Source organism: Bacillus rossius, chromosome 1, assembly GCF_032445375.1.
Source record: "Bacillus rossius redtenbacheri isolate Brsri chromosome 1, Brsri_v3, whole genome shotgun sequence".
In the NCBI taxonomy this organism is placed as follows: Eukaryota; Metazoa; Arthropoda; class Insecta; order Phasmatodea; family Bacillidae; genus Bacillus; species Bacillus rossius.
In genome coordinates this window covers 320,518,331-320,535,206 of record NC_086330.1, presented here as the reverse complement: position 1 = coordinate 320,535,206, position 16,876 = coordinate 320,518,331, and the positions used below count along the sequence as shown (strand labels likewise).

At 33.5% G+C, this 16,876-nt stretch overlaps 1 protein-coding gene and 1 long non-coding RNA gene across 2 annotated transcripts in view; both read right to left on the bottom strand.

Moving 5' to 3' along the window:
• The window catches only part of LOC134527964 (gastrula zinc finger protein XlCGF57.1-like), a 192,284-nt gene that overhangs the window by 31,361 nt on the left and 144,047 nt on the right, over positions 1-16,876 (bottom strand). The gene's annotated exons all lie outside the window — the stretch shown is intronic.
• On the bottom strand, positions 12,668-16,525 carry LOC134527966 (uncharacterized). Its single transcript, XR_010074326.1, has 2 exons — positions 16,248-16,525; positions 12,668-15,290 (listed from the first exon to the last, which is right to left on the bottom strand). It is a non-coding gene; the product is annotated as an uncharacterized LOC134527966 (long non-coding RNA).

Genomic DNA, 16,876 nt, shown 5'->3' with positions numbered 1-16,876 from the left:
AGTTACAATGTTTCACAGCTTCAGAGCAGCCATTAAATATTACGTTAGCAGTGGTGATCAAGGTGAAGATTGATTTATATTCATGGAATTTCCCATTTTTGGTGTCTGATCAACTTGCCACAGACCTAATCTACGGGCCTGATTTCATTGCCAAGACAGGTCTAATCATTAATCTTCAGGCGAAGAATTTCGTTTTCAAATTCAACATGGGTAATCCTATTCCATGTGGGACCCCTGAACAAATAGTTTCAGCTCCGGCCGAGCCAACGGCAGCCATCTTGGATCAGGGTAACACCACTTCACACGAGCACCTTAATACACAGCAGCGGGCCGCCATTGATAAATTATGCAGAACTTTTCCAGATGTCTTGACTAGTAAATTAGGTCGCACAAAATTAGTCGAGTACCAAATTGAGTTAGCGGATAAAATACCAGTGAGATCTCACCCTTATCAATTTTTAGGCCCTAAGATGCAGACGATGCGCAATCATGTTCAGGAGCTTTTGGAAAAAGGGGTAATCGAACCCTCAACCTCCGCCTACAGTTCCCCAGCTTTTCTGGTGCCTAAGGGCAAGGATCAACAACGATGTGTAATTGATTACAGAAAAGTTAATGAGAAAATAGTGATACAAAACATACCTTTGCCAGACCTAAACACTGCTTTTCATTGGTTCAGTAAAGCCAAATATTTTAGTGTGTTTGATCTAAATTCTGCCTACCACCAAATTCCCCTTACTGCGGATTCAAAACCCATCACAGCCTTCTGTGTCCCTTGGAACTTGTACCAATACACAGTAATACCTTTCGGACTTGCCACGGGAGCCCAAGTACTAACTCGACTCCTGGATCAGATACTAGGAGATCTAAAATTCAAAACAGTGTACAACTACCTAGACGATGTCGTTGTATATTCAGAAACATTTGAAGAACACATCAAACATTTAGAGGAAGTCCTAAGTAGATTTCGTAAAGCGGGGTTAACTGTCAACACAAAAAAGGTTAAGTTTGCAGTCCAAGAACTGTCTTTTCTAGGACACCTGGTTTCTAGCAAGGGAGTCACCATTGATCCTTCACGTACTCAAGCTATTCGTGATTTTCCGCCTCCCACAAACCCTAAGGGTATTTCACGTTTTATTGGTATGGCAAATTTTTACTCAAAATATATTCCTAATTTCGCTGAGCACGCAGCACCACTAAATACGTTGCGTAAGAAAAACACACCTTTCACATGGGGTCCGGAACAAGAAAAAGCTTTTAATTTCCTGAAACAGGCGATTTCTTCCCCGCCTGTACTCCGCATGGCAGACTTCACCAAACCTTTCATTTTACAGACTGATGCGTCCAGTGTGGCTATAGGCGCAGTACTGTCACAGGAAGTCGAAGGCTGTAGACAGCCCATTGCGTTTGCGTCGCGGACACTTACCCACGCCGAGAGGAAAGCCTCCTCGATCTATGAATTAGAATGCCTCGCCGTGGTATTTGGCATCGACAAATTCCGCCAATTTATAGAACACAGGGAATTCCTGTTAGAGACAGATAATCAGGCATTAGCCTGGCTTTTGGCACACCCGAAACAATTAGGGAAACTCGGGCGATGGATTGCAAAAATTTCCTCTTTAAAGTTCAAAATCCAACACATTCGTGGCACACAGAACATAGTAGCGGACACACTGTCGCGCATGTTCGAAAATCCAACTCAGGCTCCGCCCGAAGGAACACCACTCTTATGTCAAGCCCTATTGACAGAGTTTCCGTTGGCATTTCAGGATTTACAGAGCCAGCAGGAAGCTGATCCCCACATTTCCAGTATTATTAAACTTTTTAATTTAGGAACGGCGCCAAAATACTTTAGGATGTCTAAGGGGCTGTTGCAAAAACGCACCCCCCAATCAAAAACATACAAAATCGTGCTCCCGCAAAATCTACGTAATATGATATTCCATTATTATCACACCTCGCCGGTGGGCGCACACCTCGGTATATATAAGACCATTCAGGCTATCCGACGTCATTTCGTGTGGGACGGCATGCACAAGGACATCACCGAGCAGGTGAAACTATGCAAAATCTGTGCGCTGAGTAAGCCAGCGCAGAACACTCGTTTCGGTTATTTAACTTCAGATGTGGCCGAGCGCCCCATGCAAAAGATGTTTATCGACTTTGTCGGGCCTTTCCCGCGCTCAAAAAACAGGAAACACTATGCTGCTGGTGTGTATTGACGCCTTCACAAAATTTGTCTGGCTCATCCCCATGCGAAAAGCCACCGCAGAAAACACTGTATCTGCGCTACGTAATCAGATCTTCAAGACGTCGGGAGTCCCGTCTATAGTAGTGTCAGATAATGCAACCCAGTTCACGGCTAGGATTTTTAAGAACATGTGCTTCTCACATGGCATTCTGCACGTCACAACCTCGCCTTATTATCCACAGCCCTCGCATGCTGAGAGATTCAACCGCAATCTCCGGTCTGCTTTAATAGCTTACCATGCGCAGGAGCAGGATAAATGGGATTCGAATTTGGTGTGGCTGCAAATGGCCTTTAATTATGCACATCATGAGGGACACAAAAGTACTCCTTTCGAACTCATGTTCACTTACCGACCAAATACCTCTCTTTCAAATCTTTGGTCTTTGAATGACCTATTGCCCGATGATCCGAGAGACATCAGGGAGATTTGGAGAAGAGCTCGTAAAAATCTCAACCTGGCTCATGAGAGCAGAAAAAAGAAATACAACGAAAACCGATCTCCTAACCCTTACAGGGTAGGCGATTTTGTGCTTTGTAAGGCACACCCACTCAGCAAGGCAGTGGATAAGTTTTCCGCCAAGCTGGCGTACCGCTGGAGAGGTCCTTTTCAAATACAGCGATTTTTAACGCCAGTTACGGTTAGCCTAGCTGACCCCAGTTCGGGAGAATTCGTGACCAGAGCGCACATCTCCCATCTAAAGAAAACACAGGCTGACTTAAAGTAGATGTGTTTAATTTTCTTTACCCTAACATAGGGGACTCTCTAATATTAGGCATGCCAGAAATCCTCGAGGTCTTAAAAATCCATGGTACTAGAAATAAGAATGCTAGCTTTACGTTGTATTAGTTTTAAGTAGCCACTTAGTTAATAAGCTCTTAGTTAATAAGTTTTGTTTAAGGGTGATCCATATGTTGTGCCTGAGAGGCGGACGCATCTCAAAGGTGTTAGAATATAAGTAGTAGGATACAGGCGAACCTGGTACTAGTTTTACTGAGCAGTGTAAGTGTTGTTTTTTTTCTTCCCTATATGCACCGCATTCAAGCGGGGGAGTATGTGCCGGAAATTAGGCATTTCGTCACTTTTTTAATTTATTCTATAATTTTAAATTTTTTTGGGGTTTCCATTTTTTTAATTTATCTGGTGGTTAATGGGGGTGAATTACTTTTTGTTAGGCCGGTGTACGCCACCAATTTAAACTTGGTGCCAGTGGACCGAAGCCCCTTCCCAGGGGGCCAATCTGATATTTTGCTGTCTAATGTGGACATGGTCAGCCAGGTTGAAATTTCTCTCGCCTGCAGTCACGTCCCGAGTTTGTAATTTTAATTCCCTGCATGACCAAAACTGCTTTGAGCAGCTCCTGGGCTGCAAGCAGCTACTCGTGTAGTGTTAATTTATTTATGATATACCTTGTTCCCTTAAAAGATCCACCAGCTCCCCAGTTGCTTGTGTCAGGGAGTTCCAAATTATCTTGTTCTCCACCTCGTGCCACCTCTGGTCAATAACTTAATTGTCTCGTTTTTCTTACCCAGCAGTTTCCAAGGCTCTTTTTTAATTAATTTAAAATAATTCAACTTTGAGGCACGAGGGGCGTTACAGGTCCAACATCAGAGTTGTGGGTCCAATACTTTCGTATGACCACTTTGATCAAACTATTCATACAGGCAGAGCGTGATGCTGATTGGAACCTTCATTTGTACACTGTCTACAAGATACTCCCTTTTTTCCATGCAGCTGGACATGTTTTGTACGCTAAGAGCGTGCACCTCTACCTTCAGGATATGATGGCTCTACAAGATTGGATGGCTAAAAGTGAATACCAAATGTTCACAAAAGGATCCTTCACCATTCGCCGGTCTGACAAGTTTTGGTCTGGGTTGTGGTCAGACCTAACAATTGACCAGAAGCTGATGCGATCCATGAAGACCTATGTAGGTTGACCCAAGGAAGGGGAATCTCTGACAGTGTGCTGGCAAGGTGGACTGCATAGGCCAGTCAACAAGAGGGAAAGTAAACACTTTTTACCAGCAGACCTGAAAACCTGATATAAGGGTAATTCGAGGACGCTGAATCGATTGGTGCAAATATTTTTGCAATCGGACGTGAAGTTTTTGGAGAAAAAGGTTAAAAATTGTTTTGAATCAGTTTTTCTCAGAATTTAGGAGTTTAATCAAAAAACGTTTTAAACAAAAGTTGCTGAGAATTAAAAAATACATTAAAAAGGTTCTCAGGTCTATCTTCGCATTTTCAATCATGAGCAAGAAATATTGGAAAGAAAGTAGTCAGCGTAATTGTACGTAAAAGTAGGGCTAGTGTGCGTGCGAGTGTACGTGTGAACTAAACAAACAAAGGGCCTTCGGCTATTCTTGGGCCTCTCCGTCATGACTAGGGAGTGCGAGTGAGAGAAGAAACCGTTTGTTCTCTTTTTCTATTGTCTCATGCGTTAGCGAGTATTTTTCCTCTTTGGCCGTTCATTATCGAGCATTATATTTTAAATCGAATCGTGATTCTTATGGCACACCGTTTTCTTATTTATTGTCAAAATAGTGAACCTAAAATAAATAAAAACAATATTTATTTTAAAAGAAACTAATAGTTTCCGAAACCATTTTTCTTCAGTCAAGAGTTAAAATAATGAATTCTTTTTGTGAATTCATAAAATTAATTGATATAATTAATTGATTTAAATATTTTGCCTCATAAAATTTATTTGTTTATAAAATTGAATATATCTACTTTTTAAGATAAAATTTAGATTTTAAATTTTGTCCCTATTAAATGGTTTATTTCATTCAATTCTTAATTACAGATTTTTTTTCCCAATAAAAATTTATTTGTATATCAAATTGAATACATTTACTTGAAAAGTATTTTATGTCCATACATAAAATTAATTCAAATAATACAGGAAGGCATACTAAAAACATGGAATTGATTTTTAGTCTAGATATAATTTTAGTTCATTTTTAATATGATATAAGAAAAATTAAATGTTTTTTTTTTTTATTCCAGCTAAAAAATTGAATGGACCACAAAATATTTGGAATTTAAATACGATGAATTAAAATTATACTACGACTGCGCGCTATTTCAAATTTAAATTGAAATACCACAGTTATAATAATTCAATTACTTGAAATAAATTTTATATTGCACGGAATTTGTATTGTGCCCACACAAAATATTCATTGCCAATTTTCTTTATGTGCCTAATTTGAATATTTAAATTCAAATTAAGTATACTATTTTAATTTCACAAAGTTTAGTTCAAAATTAAAATTATATACACAATTTTAATTCTAATAAAATTATATACACAATTTTAATTCTAATAAAATTATATACATATTCTTAATTCCACATTACAGTTTCGGACATTCAATCGTGTACATAATATTAATTTGAGAATTAAAATTATTGAAAATATTATAAATTTAAAAATAAAAAAATAGTACTATGTCGTGCATCGTATTTTGTCGTTTCGTGTATACATTTTTATTACTCTTGTTATTGTTACAATTATTATTATTTTCTTTTTTGTAGAGTATAATGAAGACAAAGTTAGTCGCAAACGGTGTAAATGGCAAAATGAATTTTGGTATTTCTGACATTGTAAATAAATTAAATGGTTTCATTTTTCCAAGTGTACTAGATGGTTTTTTTAAAATGAAAATTATGTTTTACTGAAGGGTGAAACTAACATTTAACGAAAAAAATAGGAGACTAAGTTTTTATGAAATACTAAATCTATTTATTTATCTACATCGCTTCAGAAGGGTATTTAATTTCTCTATCGTCATCTTGCTCATTTTCTTCAACTTCCTCGTAATCAAAATCTTAGGGACCAGTTCGATCCACATTTGCGGTGAATGTAAATTCCGAGTGCCAGATGCAGATGCGATGTAAAACCGGAATGTCGGTTGAGAGCTACAATAAAATGGGCTATTGCACTTCGTTGCAGGAAATATCGTTCTTCATCGTCGTCTACTTTTTCCAGTGAATTTGGTGCAACAAGTTTATCAATAAGTGCACGAAGAAGTGGAGGAATGTCTCGTTGAACTGAATGGAGAATTTTACCAGCTGGTTGGTAACAATCATTTTCATAATCGTGATTCTCGATATCTTTTCGGACCATCTCTGCTGCACAGTTAACTACTGTTTTTTGCTGCATTTCATTGAGGGAAACCGGATCACGACACCAGTCTCCACATAACTTGTTCATGCTGAAGCATTTATATAAGATAAAAGTTTTGCGGCCTCACTGATGCAAAATGTGGATATCTTCTCCGAAACATTCCATCAACTTTCGATACAAAACTTTTCTTGTGAAACATCTGCTGCCTGCCAGATAAAGTATTTCAGTCGCTGTGAATTTTCCTTTTTGCGAATCTTTTATGTGCTCCGCAATGAGTTGAAAGGCCGAGTCTATTTCTGCTACTTTTAAAGGAGTATCCGACTCGTCGGCTGGGGTATTCCAAAACACATCTATACATTTTTTGTGATATCGTGCACCCACAGCAACTAGAGATTCGATATCTTTCAATCTATGTATCAATTCGATGCTTGTTGCATCCTCTCGATGTTCAGCTAAATCAAAGATCTTGTCCTTTACGTAGTTTTGCTGTATCACGAAGCCTTGTTTGCGAAACGATCCCATCGTTTGCGCATATGAAGCACAAGTCACGAAAATTAAATTATTTTTCCGTGGTTGCCGACTTGGAGAATCTCGCTGACGTACCAGGTGTTACACCAGAAGATGTCGATGAAGTTTTCATTTTTGTTGCTTTTCCAGCCGCCCTTGTGACTGTTGCTGTTAAGTACCACTTGCGGCACGCATTATGCACGAGAACCGATGTACTACTGCTCCAAACCTCCCATTTTCCATAGCCAACTGCTTTGCTTTTCGTAATTAATGACTTCAGACCCCTTTCTCCAATGTTGTCGACTTGTAACGTAGCACACTCCAGTGCTTCATCGCGTATGTTGCATACAGTGCCCGGATCCATGAACACAGCTTACTGAAAGAATAAAAAAAATCTATGTACTATTTTTAACATTCAACATATTAAAAGAATAGTTAGTTATACATGTTTTCATGAGTGAATATTTGATGTGCGCATAAATTGTAGTGTTCTAAAAAGCAGTAGGAATGCTCTTTCAATATTAAAGGTAAGCGGCACTTTTATATATTTGCATATTTCAATTCTGTAATTTAAAAAACACTATTTAATTTGTTCAAGCTGTACATTTCAAAATTCACTCGTTTTCTTGTCCGTCAAATATTTCGCAGCAGACACTCGACTCTTGGAGTTAAAAGATCACGTGCGTGAATTTAGATTCTCCACTATTTTCGAGAGAGCCATTATTGTTATTATTATTTGTTAATAATTATACTTTAATGAACATCCAAGTAACTTACCTTTTATTATTTTTCAATAATTGTTAATTGATTAACAATTGATTAAACAATTATTGTTTAATAATTTATTGTTATTTATTAGTAATTCAGTTTAAATTATTATTTATTTAATATTGGTTAATTAATTCAAGTAATTAATATATAAAATCTTAATAATTGTCAATCAATTTATTTTTGATAAACAATTATTTTTTTAATAAACTGTTGCCAGTTTTTAAATTTAAATACTAAACATTATTATTATATAATTTTTAATACATTTATTATTGATTAATTATTGTTAAATGATTTATTCTCATTTATTATAAATTTAAATAACTCATATTTTATTATTTGAAAATTGGTAGTCAGTTACCAACCGTTACTTACATTTTGTTAATTATAACTCGTTAAAGTTTGTTTATAGTAATGTTATCTTAGCGTTCAAATAATTAACGTTATGCTATAATTTTTGTTGAAAAAGTTTCCTATATTTGGGCAAGGCTTTCCTTAATATATTTTTAATTATTATATTTCATTTAATTTCTATTACTATTTACGTAGAAAATAATTTAGAAGTAATATTGTAAGAGATTCAAACTATACTCGTTTAGATAAGCGCAACTGTATCTAAATGTCCGCTTAATTCGTATGCTTATACATTAAATAAATATTTACCCAAACATTTCAACATAACGTTAAAAGATTTTTTTGGAAACTTAACAATTTCTAAAATAAAATAAAAAGGAATAATACAATGTCAAGGCTAGAATATTCTAGACATAACAGAATATACAAAAGTCCCGCATACAATATAAAAACATGTGCGTACAGCAATTGTTTTGAGAACCACGTGTCAACCACTTGTAAAATAGAAACGGAGCAAAATGTATCCATGTTCCCAAAATAATAACAAAAAAATAGCTCATAGAAGGTTGAACTTCGCGCAGATTTTGTAATGAAAAATTAATTCATTACAACTGAAATTAAAATAATGTACTTAATTTGTATTAAAATATTTGAATTATGCACATAAAGAAAATTGGCAATGAATATTTTGTGTGGGCTCAATACGAATTCCGTGCAATATAAAAATTATTTCAAGTAATTGAATTATTATAATTGTGGTATTTCAATTTAAATTTGAAATAGCACGCAGTTATAGTATAATTCTAATTCATCGAATTTAAATTTCAAATATTTTGTGGTCCATTAAATTTTTTCCCTGCTATGAAAAAAAGGCATTAAAGTTTTCTTATATCATATTTAAAATGAACTAAAATTATATCTAGACTAAAAATCAATTCCACGTTTTTAGTATGCTTTCCTGTATATTTTTAATTAATTTTATGTATGGACATAAGATACTTCTTTTTCAAATATATATTCAATTTGATATAGAAAAAAAATTTTTACCAGGCAAAATTTCTGTAATTTAAATTTTATGAAATACACCATTTAATAGGAATAAAATTTAATTTTTAAATTTTATCTTAAAAAGAATATGCTTTCAATTTTATATACAAATAGATTTTGTGAGGCAAAAAATTTAAATCAATTAATTATATCAATTAATTTTATGAACATACACAAAATTAATTCATTATTTTAACTGTTAACTGAAGAAATTAGTTTCTTTTAAAATGAAATATTGTTTTTATTCATTTTAGGTTCACTGTTTTTGACAATAAATAATAAAACAAGATGCCATTATAATCACAATTAGATTTAAAATACGGCGCGCTTATACGTAAATATATATATATGTATATAAATATATGTATATGTATATATATATATATATATATATATATATATATATATATATATATATATATATATATATATAGAGAGAGAGAGAGAGAGAGAGTGCGAGAGAAAGTGCGAGAGAGAAACATTAGCTTTTACCTGCGGCTTTGGTCGCATTGATGTCCTTCAAAGATCTTTGAAAAGAAGAAAATAAAATAATATGATAATTGTTTTTTTATAGCATGACTGGGATCATCAGTATTTAAAAATTCAAACATACAATAATTTATTTTTAAAAAAACTGAAACATGCCTTATTGAAATATGTTTCAATGTTACAAAAAAATAAATAATTTTAAATACTAACATTTTTATAAGTTCAAAGTATTAACCTATAATAAATTAATTTTTCTTTAAATTAGCTTAAATCAGAGTATTATTCTAAGATGAATCTTCTATATACTATGTTTTATGTTTTTCTGTCCGGTGCTAATATGTGTATATTTCGGGCATTGGACACACGCGAACAGGCTACATATAGTTAGCCATGGAAAAAGCATGGTTTTTCCAAATACATCCCTGCTTCCTGCAATGTTTCCCCTTGCGCTTTGTTGATGGTAACAGCAAAACAAATCCTGACGGGAAACTGAAAATCTTTTGAATTGGAACGGTAGATCCGTGGGGATAACTGAAATTCGAGGTATGATAACACTTTCTCCTTTACCGACACCTGTTAAAATAGTGGCATTAAGTTATTCTGCCCCAATTGTGTGATTCGAAGCCTTCTTCCATTACATAGTCGAGGAGCAAATAGATTTTGCATAAGCATAACTTTAACATTTACAGTCAAACCTCTATCTATCGAAATCGCATGTATCGATTGTCCGTGTGTATCGTATACTTTCTACGGTCCCGGCAAAATTGCCATACAACTAAGGTTAAAAAAGTCCGCTTGTACCGATGTTCGAATTATCGTTTTGTCCGCATTGATCGTTCAAAATATGTGGTCCCGTCACTATAAATTATAATAGATAATCGTTTAACCATAAAGATTTTGCCAAAATAATAACCATTTCTTAGAAAGAAACCGTCATAAAAACAGTAATGATAGTATACAGTAGTAAATATCAACGACCATATATCATAAAGACCGGAAACTCAACGCTGTTTTTCTGTACCTACAAACAATCGCCGATTACGCTGCCATCTATGAATCTACAAATGAAATACCGTGATCGAAAGTGCGTTAACGATATAAATCGATATGTTTAACACAAATCGATTAGCAACGTGTTTCGAGCTATCGAACTGGATATTTTCCGTCGTATAATAATAATATTAATAATAATAATAGCCTTTTGAATTTTTTTCATAATCTTATTTGCAGGATGCTCGATACAATTTCAATGTGCTGAAAGTGATCCTGTGTTAAAAAAACTGTTCATTTTTTATTTATTTAAATTTTGGACTAAATGAGATATGCTAATTAAAATTCTCCTTAGTTATCACAGAAACGATCAGGTGGTAACTCAATTCTTTCAAGTCACGTTTGGGCATTACATTTTTCTTTTTCAAATGGAAAATCATTAAAACCCCATTTAACCTAGCGGGATGAATAAACAAAAAGAGTCAAAGTTACAAACATAACCCAAGAAAAAAAAAAGGAACATGAATATAACATTTGACGATTTCACAATTTAAATAAACTAAAAAACTAAGTTTTGTGTACATAGTGCATCTCACACAACTACGGAAACCATAATATGGCAAGGTTGAAACAAAACTAAAAAGGCTATTTTTAAAGTTCAATACATCCATCCTTCACTGTCCACAGAATTTTGTTCTTTCGACTCAAGTAGCGACTTGAGCGGTGCAGTACGCTGGGGAATCGGTGGCGGGAGAATGGGGAGGAGATACCTAGGCATGCACAAGTGTTCCATTGGGCCATAAGTTTTGAAAGTGGGAAATCGATGCCACATAATAATGCTGTAAAGACCTAATATAATTTCTGGTTTGAAGCTAACTACTGCTAAATAAATCTAAAACCAACTGTATAGCTCTTAGAAACATATGTACTATGGAGTAGATGAAAGAATTGGACTGAGGATACCTTCTTTCTCTTCACCCACAAGATGAAACAATTTATATTTAAACACAATGTGGGTAAATGTTCCGTATAGCGTATCCAAGCCTATCCCTTGATCCTAATGGCATGATCCTGAATATAATATTGATCCTGTGGTACATGATGCTTGCTGTTTTAATTTAGTACATAGAAAGATCCTGGATACAAAAAAAATTGTGATGTAACAATGAATTATGATGGTATTATCACATCAAATAAAAATCTTAAAGTAATTTTTTTTTACTTCCTAAAATTATTTTTATTGTAATATTTTTGTTATGTCCAGGATCTTTGATGTACTAAATTAAGACAGCAAGCATCATGTACCACAGGATCAATCATACAGGATCAAGGCTTAAACTTGAGTACGTGATATGGAACAAATTACCCACGTATAACAAGAAGATACCAAAATTTAATTATAACTGAACAAAAAAATAAGATGCAGTAAAGGAATGCTAAGGGTAATGGAAAGTCCTAAATTGGTAATTTCATTTTCTGGTTTATAAAATAGCCTATTTGAAGCATAATATAGATTTTCATGTACACAGGTGAGATTGGCACAATTTTAATTGTTTTGCTATCAACATTTTGCATAATACTTTATTTTATTAATTAAATTGGAGGTCTATGTGCATTTTAGCAATGCAGTCAGCATACAGAGAGCAACTGCAATAATTAAAGTTATCATTTTTTGTCTCTGAATATATTATTTTCACTCATTGCAAAAATGTTTGGTTACATAAAAGTTTCAGAAGATATTTAGAAAGTTTTAAATAAATAAGAATGGATGCGATAGTGTACACTGTACAGAAGTTTTATTATTATTATTTTTTTAATTTCCACCCACTGGTATTTTCAACTTCTTGCAGCACTGGTTAATCCTAAAAAAATTGTTTCAGATCAAAGTTTTATACAAGTTTTAGAAGAATTGCAATAATTGTTATAGATTTTATAGTTAACTTAATAGAGTAATTAAGAATATTTGTTTGTCCATTAACCCCTCATTATTTTACCCACAGCACCCTTGGTGGTTATCAGGTGGTTATAAAATTTTTTAAAATTGACAACAAATTTGAACAGATTCTATGGTGTGCTTCTAAGATAGTTAGGAGTTTTTTGTCCAAAAATCAAAATTTCCATAACCATATTTTATGTATTAAGTGATTTATTTGTACAAAATTATGGCAGTTATCATGACAATAAAAATGTGGTACATACACATGGTAACGACTGCAACAGGTAGTCTTTCTTCGAAACATACCTAACAGTACAATTTATTCTAGTCATGAGTTTGCTTTTTCCAGCTAATTTATAATACCTGAACAATTTTAACTTACAAGAAATGTAACACATATTTTGTACTTACAGTTAAATCGATCAATACCTACTACTTTTCACACTTTATTCTACAAATGATATTTAATCCCTACAGTCAAATAAATTAACCAAAAACAATTCATTTGAAACCAAATAACAAAATACTACTAGTTTATAAGATGGTAAGAATTCATTTAAAAGCATGTGTTATTTTTTAGTATGCAGACTTTTTTGGGAGCTGCATGTATATAAAAGCTTGTAACCTTTTAATTTTATTTTAGATATTTCAATTTTCTCATGTTACTCAATACATGTATGTGTCCACTGCCTTACGTAAAACACTTTTACATACATAAAAAACTTTTGTATAATTGTGCGCTGTGAATACAGGTAATCCTGGATGTTCTTATGAAGTGACATCCAATTTTAAATATCATTTAATTTAACACAATAAATCAAATGAGTGGTTGTAACTTATAATGAACACAAAAGTAAGAAAAACAAGGCCACAAGGCAGAAATGGTAGTTAAAAAAAAGGTAGAGGGCTCAGTGGAATTTCATTACATTTACAAATCTGAATACTTTTGTAGTTTATAATGTAAAAAAAAACCTTTATACTGAATAGTTATTGAACTTAAAACATCAAGTAAAAATAAGTTTTTAAGTGTGGATGTAGAACTTATTGAAGGTTCAATTGTATACTATACTACAACTTACTTTCTAACTAGTTGTATATACATCACATGATCATCTATATATATATAAAAATGAAACCCGTTTTCCTTGGTCACGGCATCACGCGTGAACGGCTGGACCGATTTCACTAATTGTTTTTTTTGTTGTGTTTGCTATGGTCAGGAGAAGGTTCTTATGAAAGAAAAAATTAAGAAAATTGTGCGGAAAATTAGAAAATTTAAGAATAATGAATTCCTATTTCCCTTGGTCACGCCATCACGCGTAAATGACTGAACCGATTTCACTAATTCTTTTTTTGTTGTGTTTGTTATTGTCACGAGAAGGTTCTTATGAAAGAAAAAATTTAACGGAAAATTAGAAAATTTAAGAATACTGAACCACCATATATAAAATTATTTCCAAACTAACCCAACACTTTGTACAATATAAATATTTTTAAAGTAACCTTATGACATTCAGCTTTAAGCGTTTACAGTTTCCAGTGCGGCTTGCATTTGCAATATCAATAAATAAATCGCAAGGGCAGTCGCTAAGTGTATGTGGCATCAAACTAGAAAATCCATGTTTTTCACATGGCCAATTATATGTCGCCTGTTCCCGTGTCGGAAAACCATCAACATTATTTATTTACGCGCCAGAACATAAAACTAAAAATATAGTTTATCAAAAAGCATTAGAGTAGAGAGAAGCAGTGAGGGGTACAGATACTATTAGTTGATTTATAGAGCGTGCGTGGTATTGAGCTAATTGTTTACTTAAAAATGCCAAGTTGTTCAATAGCAATTTGTAAAAACATTAGTGGAATTATTGAATCCTATGGAATAAACACTATTTTGACAATATATATTTTGTTTTTTATTTAATTAAATTAGTAAGGTCCTTTTCAGTTATAGTGATACCAGGGAATTATGGATTCATTTTAATATGGAGGATATTATAGATTCCAGTTCAAATTGAATAGGTACTCATACCTAAGATAGGTCAGCTATACAAAATAAAGTAGTGCATCATTGCTACGCTAAGGCGGTACGAAGTTCGCCGGGTCAGCTAGTAGGTTATAAATATGTTGAAGATCAACATTTTAAATTTGCCTCTACAATTTATGGTCAGCCTTGCTATGTTTAAACTCGAATTACAATTCTTTGAAGAGAGTGGCCCAATCCCATGTATTGTGACTTTTTTTGCAACGTGATTCAAGGAATTGGACTGATCGGAAAAAAATGTTAAGGCAACAGATAAGGGAAACAGTAGAGAACTGTGTAGGAGGTTTAATAAAAAAAAGTATCCCGGTCACCATACCAATCTTTAACATCAAATAAAAAGTGTGAAATACCCCATACATATATGTTTGTATGCGCCTGTACAAAGGTTGTAATGATGGACTGCATGTTGACCAATAATGTTAAATACTGCTTCAGCCCATCACATGTAAATGCTACCTGTGAATAACAAAGGACCTTAGAGGCAGGTGAAAATATATATCTGCACAAGTAGATCTTACAAGTTATGTTATGTAACATAAACATTTCACCTATATTTGGCAGCATTCTAGACATAATAAATTATAACAATAGATCCATACTTCACTGTCCACAGAATTAAAATATGTTGTAACAGCACCACGATTCAATTTGATGCAGTCACATGTAGTGAAAGCTCCAATATCAAAATGTTCGGAACACACATATTTAGTTTTAAATGTTTCAGCATTACTGGCATCAAGGTCATAGCCAATTGCAGCAATCCACTTCAATAACCTGGAAACAAAACAAAAAATTTTTATAGTGTGAGCTAGTACATAAATCAGTATTTCCAGATTATTAGCTAGCATGTAGCCTACTATAAATATAAGGTATAAACATACATGTATTTAATTATGTGTATTTAGTTTAGCATTACCACTCAATGAACGTATGTATTTCAGAGCTAATGTTTTATTATTAAAGTGCTGTAGAGTGTAATAAATTCAGTGGCGTAGCCAGGGGGGGGGGGGGGGGTTTAGGGGTTCAAACCACCCCCCCCCCCCCCCCCCTTAGCATCAAATCTTTAAATTAATTTCTTATTCATCACGCAAACAAATTTCATATTAAAATTAATACAATTTTTACCATTACAATATTTAAATTTAAGTACCGAAAACTGCTAAAAAAAAGCAATATTTTACACCTTAAAATCCAAATTTTCCCGGGGGAGGACCCCCGGACCCCCCGCTTTAATACGGGAAAAGGGGGGGGGGGGGGGCATGCTTCTTAACACCCCCCATACACAAATCCTGGCTACGCCACTGAATAAATTTGGTAGGTTTATTTTAATTACGATATATTAATTTTCATTGAATCACATATTGTATAAATAATATAAATTCAGTAACACAAAACGATTTTTAGGGTTCATATCACAAATCAGTACATTTAAATTACTGATTTATGGTAATTTTACTAAGTCCATACTATCCCCAAATGGGTATATGTATATATATGTGTATATATGTGTGTGTATATATATATATATATATATATATATATATAGGTGGGTTATTAAAAATAAATAAATGATTATACTACTTAATTACAAAATTATTATGTGCGCAAATTCAGGTTTCGATAATATCGCTCTATACATCCTGTATAATAAGCCTTAACATAAATGCCTAACCCTTAACATGTTAAACCACTTATTGTAATTTTTTTAATAATATAAACATCAGTACTCACTTGCTTCGGCTTCATGGAAATCTGAATGTTGTCACATCAGGATTAACAGTAATACTGTTCCTGCACGAAGACACAAAACATCGATGTGTATTCACAGGCATCTACATCGGCTTCTTAATTCACAATTATATAGGAAAATAATTCAAAATGAAAAATCAAACTCCATTGTAAAAACCATCTTTCACTCAACCAAAATCTACAACAAACCGAAAAAAAAAAAAAAAAGAGCAACTATATTGCTCAAATCAATATGTAAACGAATATTACTGCAAAAAAAAACAATTTTTACAAATCAAATGTTTTTGAAATCAAAATACATTAATATTACACTATATTTATTGCATTATTAGTATTTATTGCATAAATTTAGTTTCTTATAAACATTCAAATGACATTTGATCATGAACACTAACGCTACCTATGAATTTACAAAAGAACTAGGTCAATCTACTAGCGCTATCTGTTGTGCAGATTAAAAATAGTATCTGGGTACATAATGGCCTATTAGAGTTGCCTCCCCCTGGTAAATATCACCTTAAATCTGCAGCCAAGTAATGGAGCACGTAAATATGAAGAAAAGACAAATGAACAACAACGTACGAAGAAATATGGATTATATACCATAACTA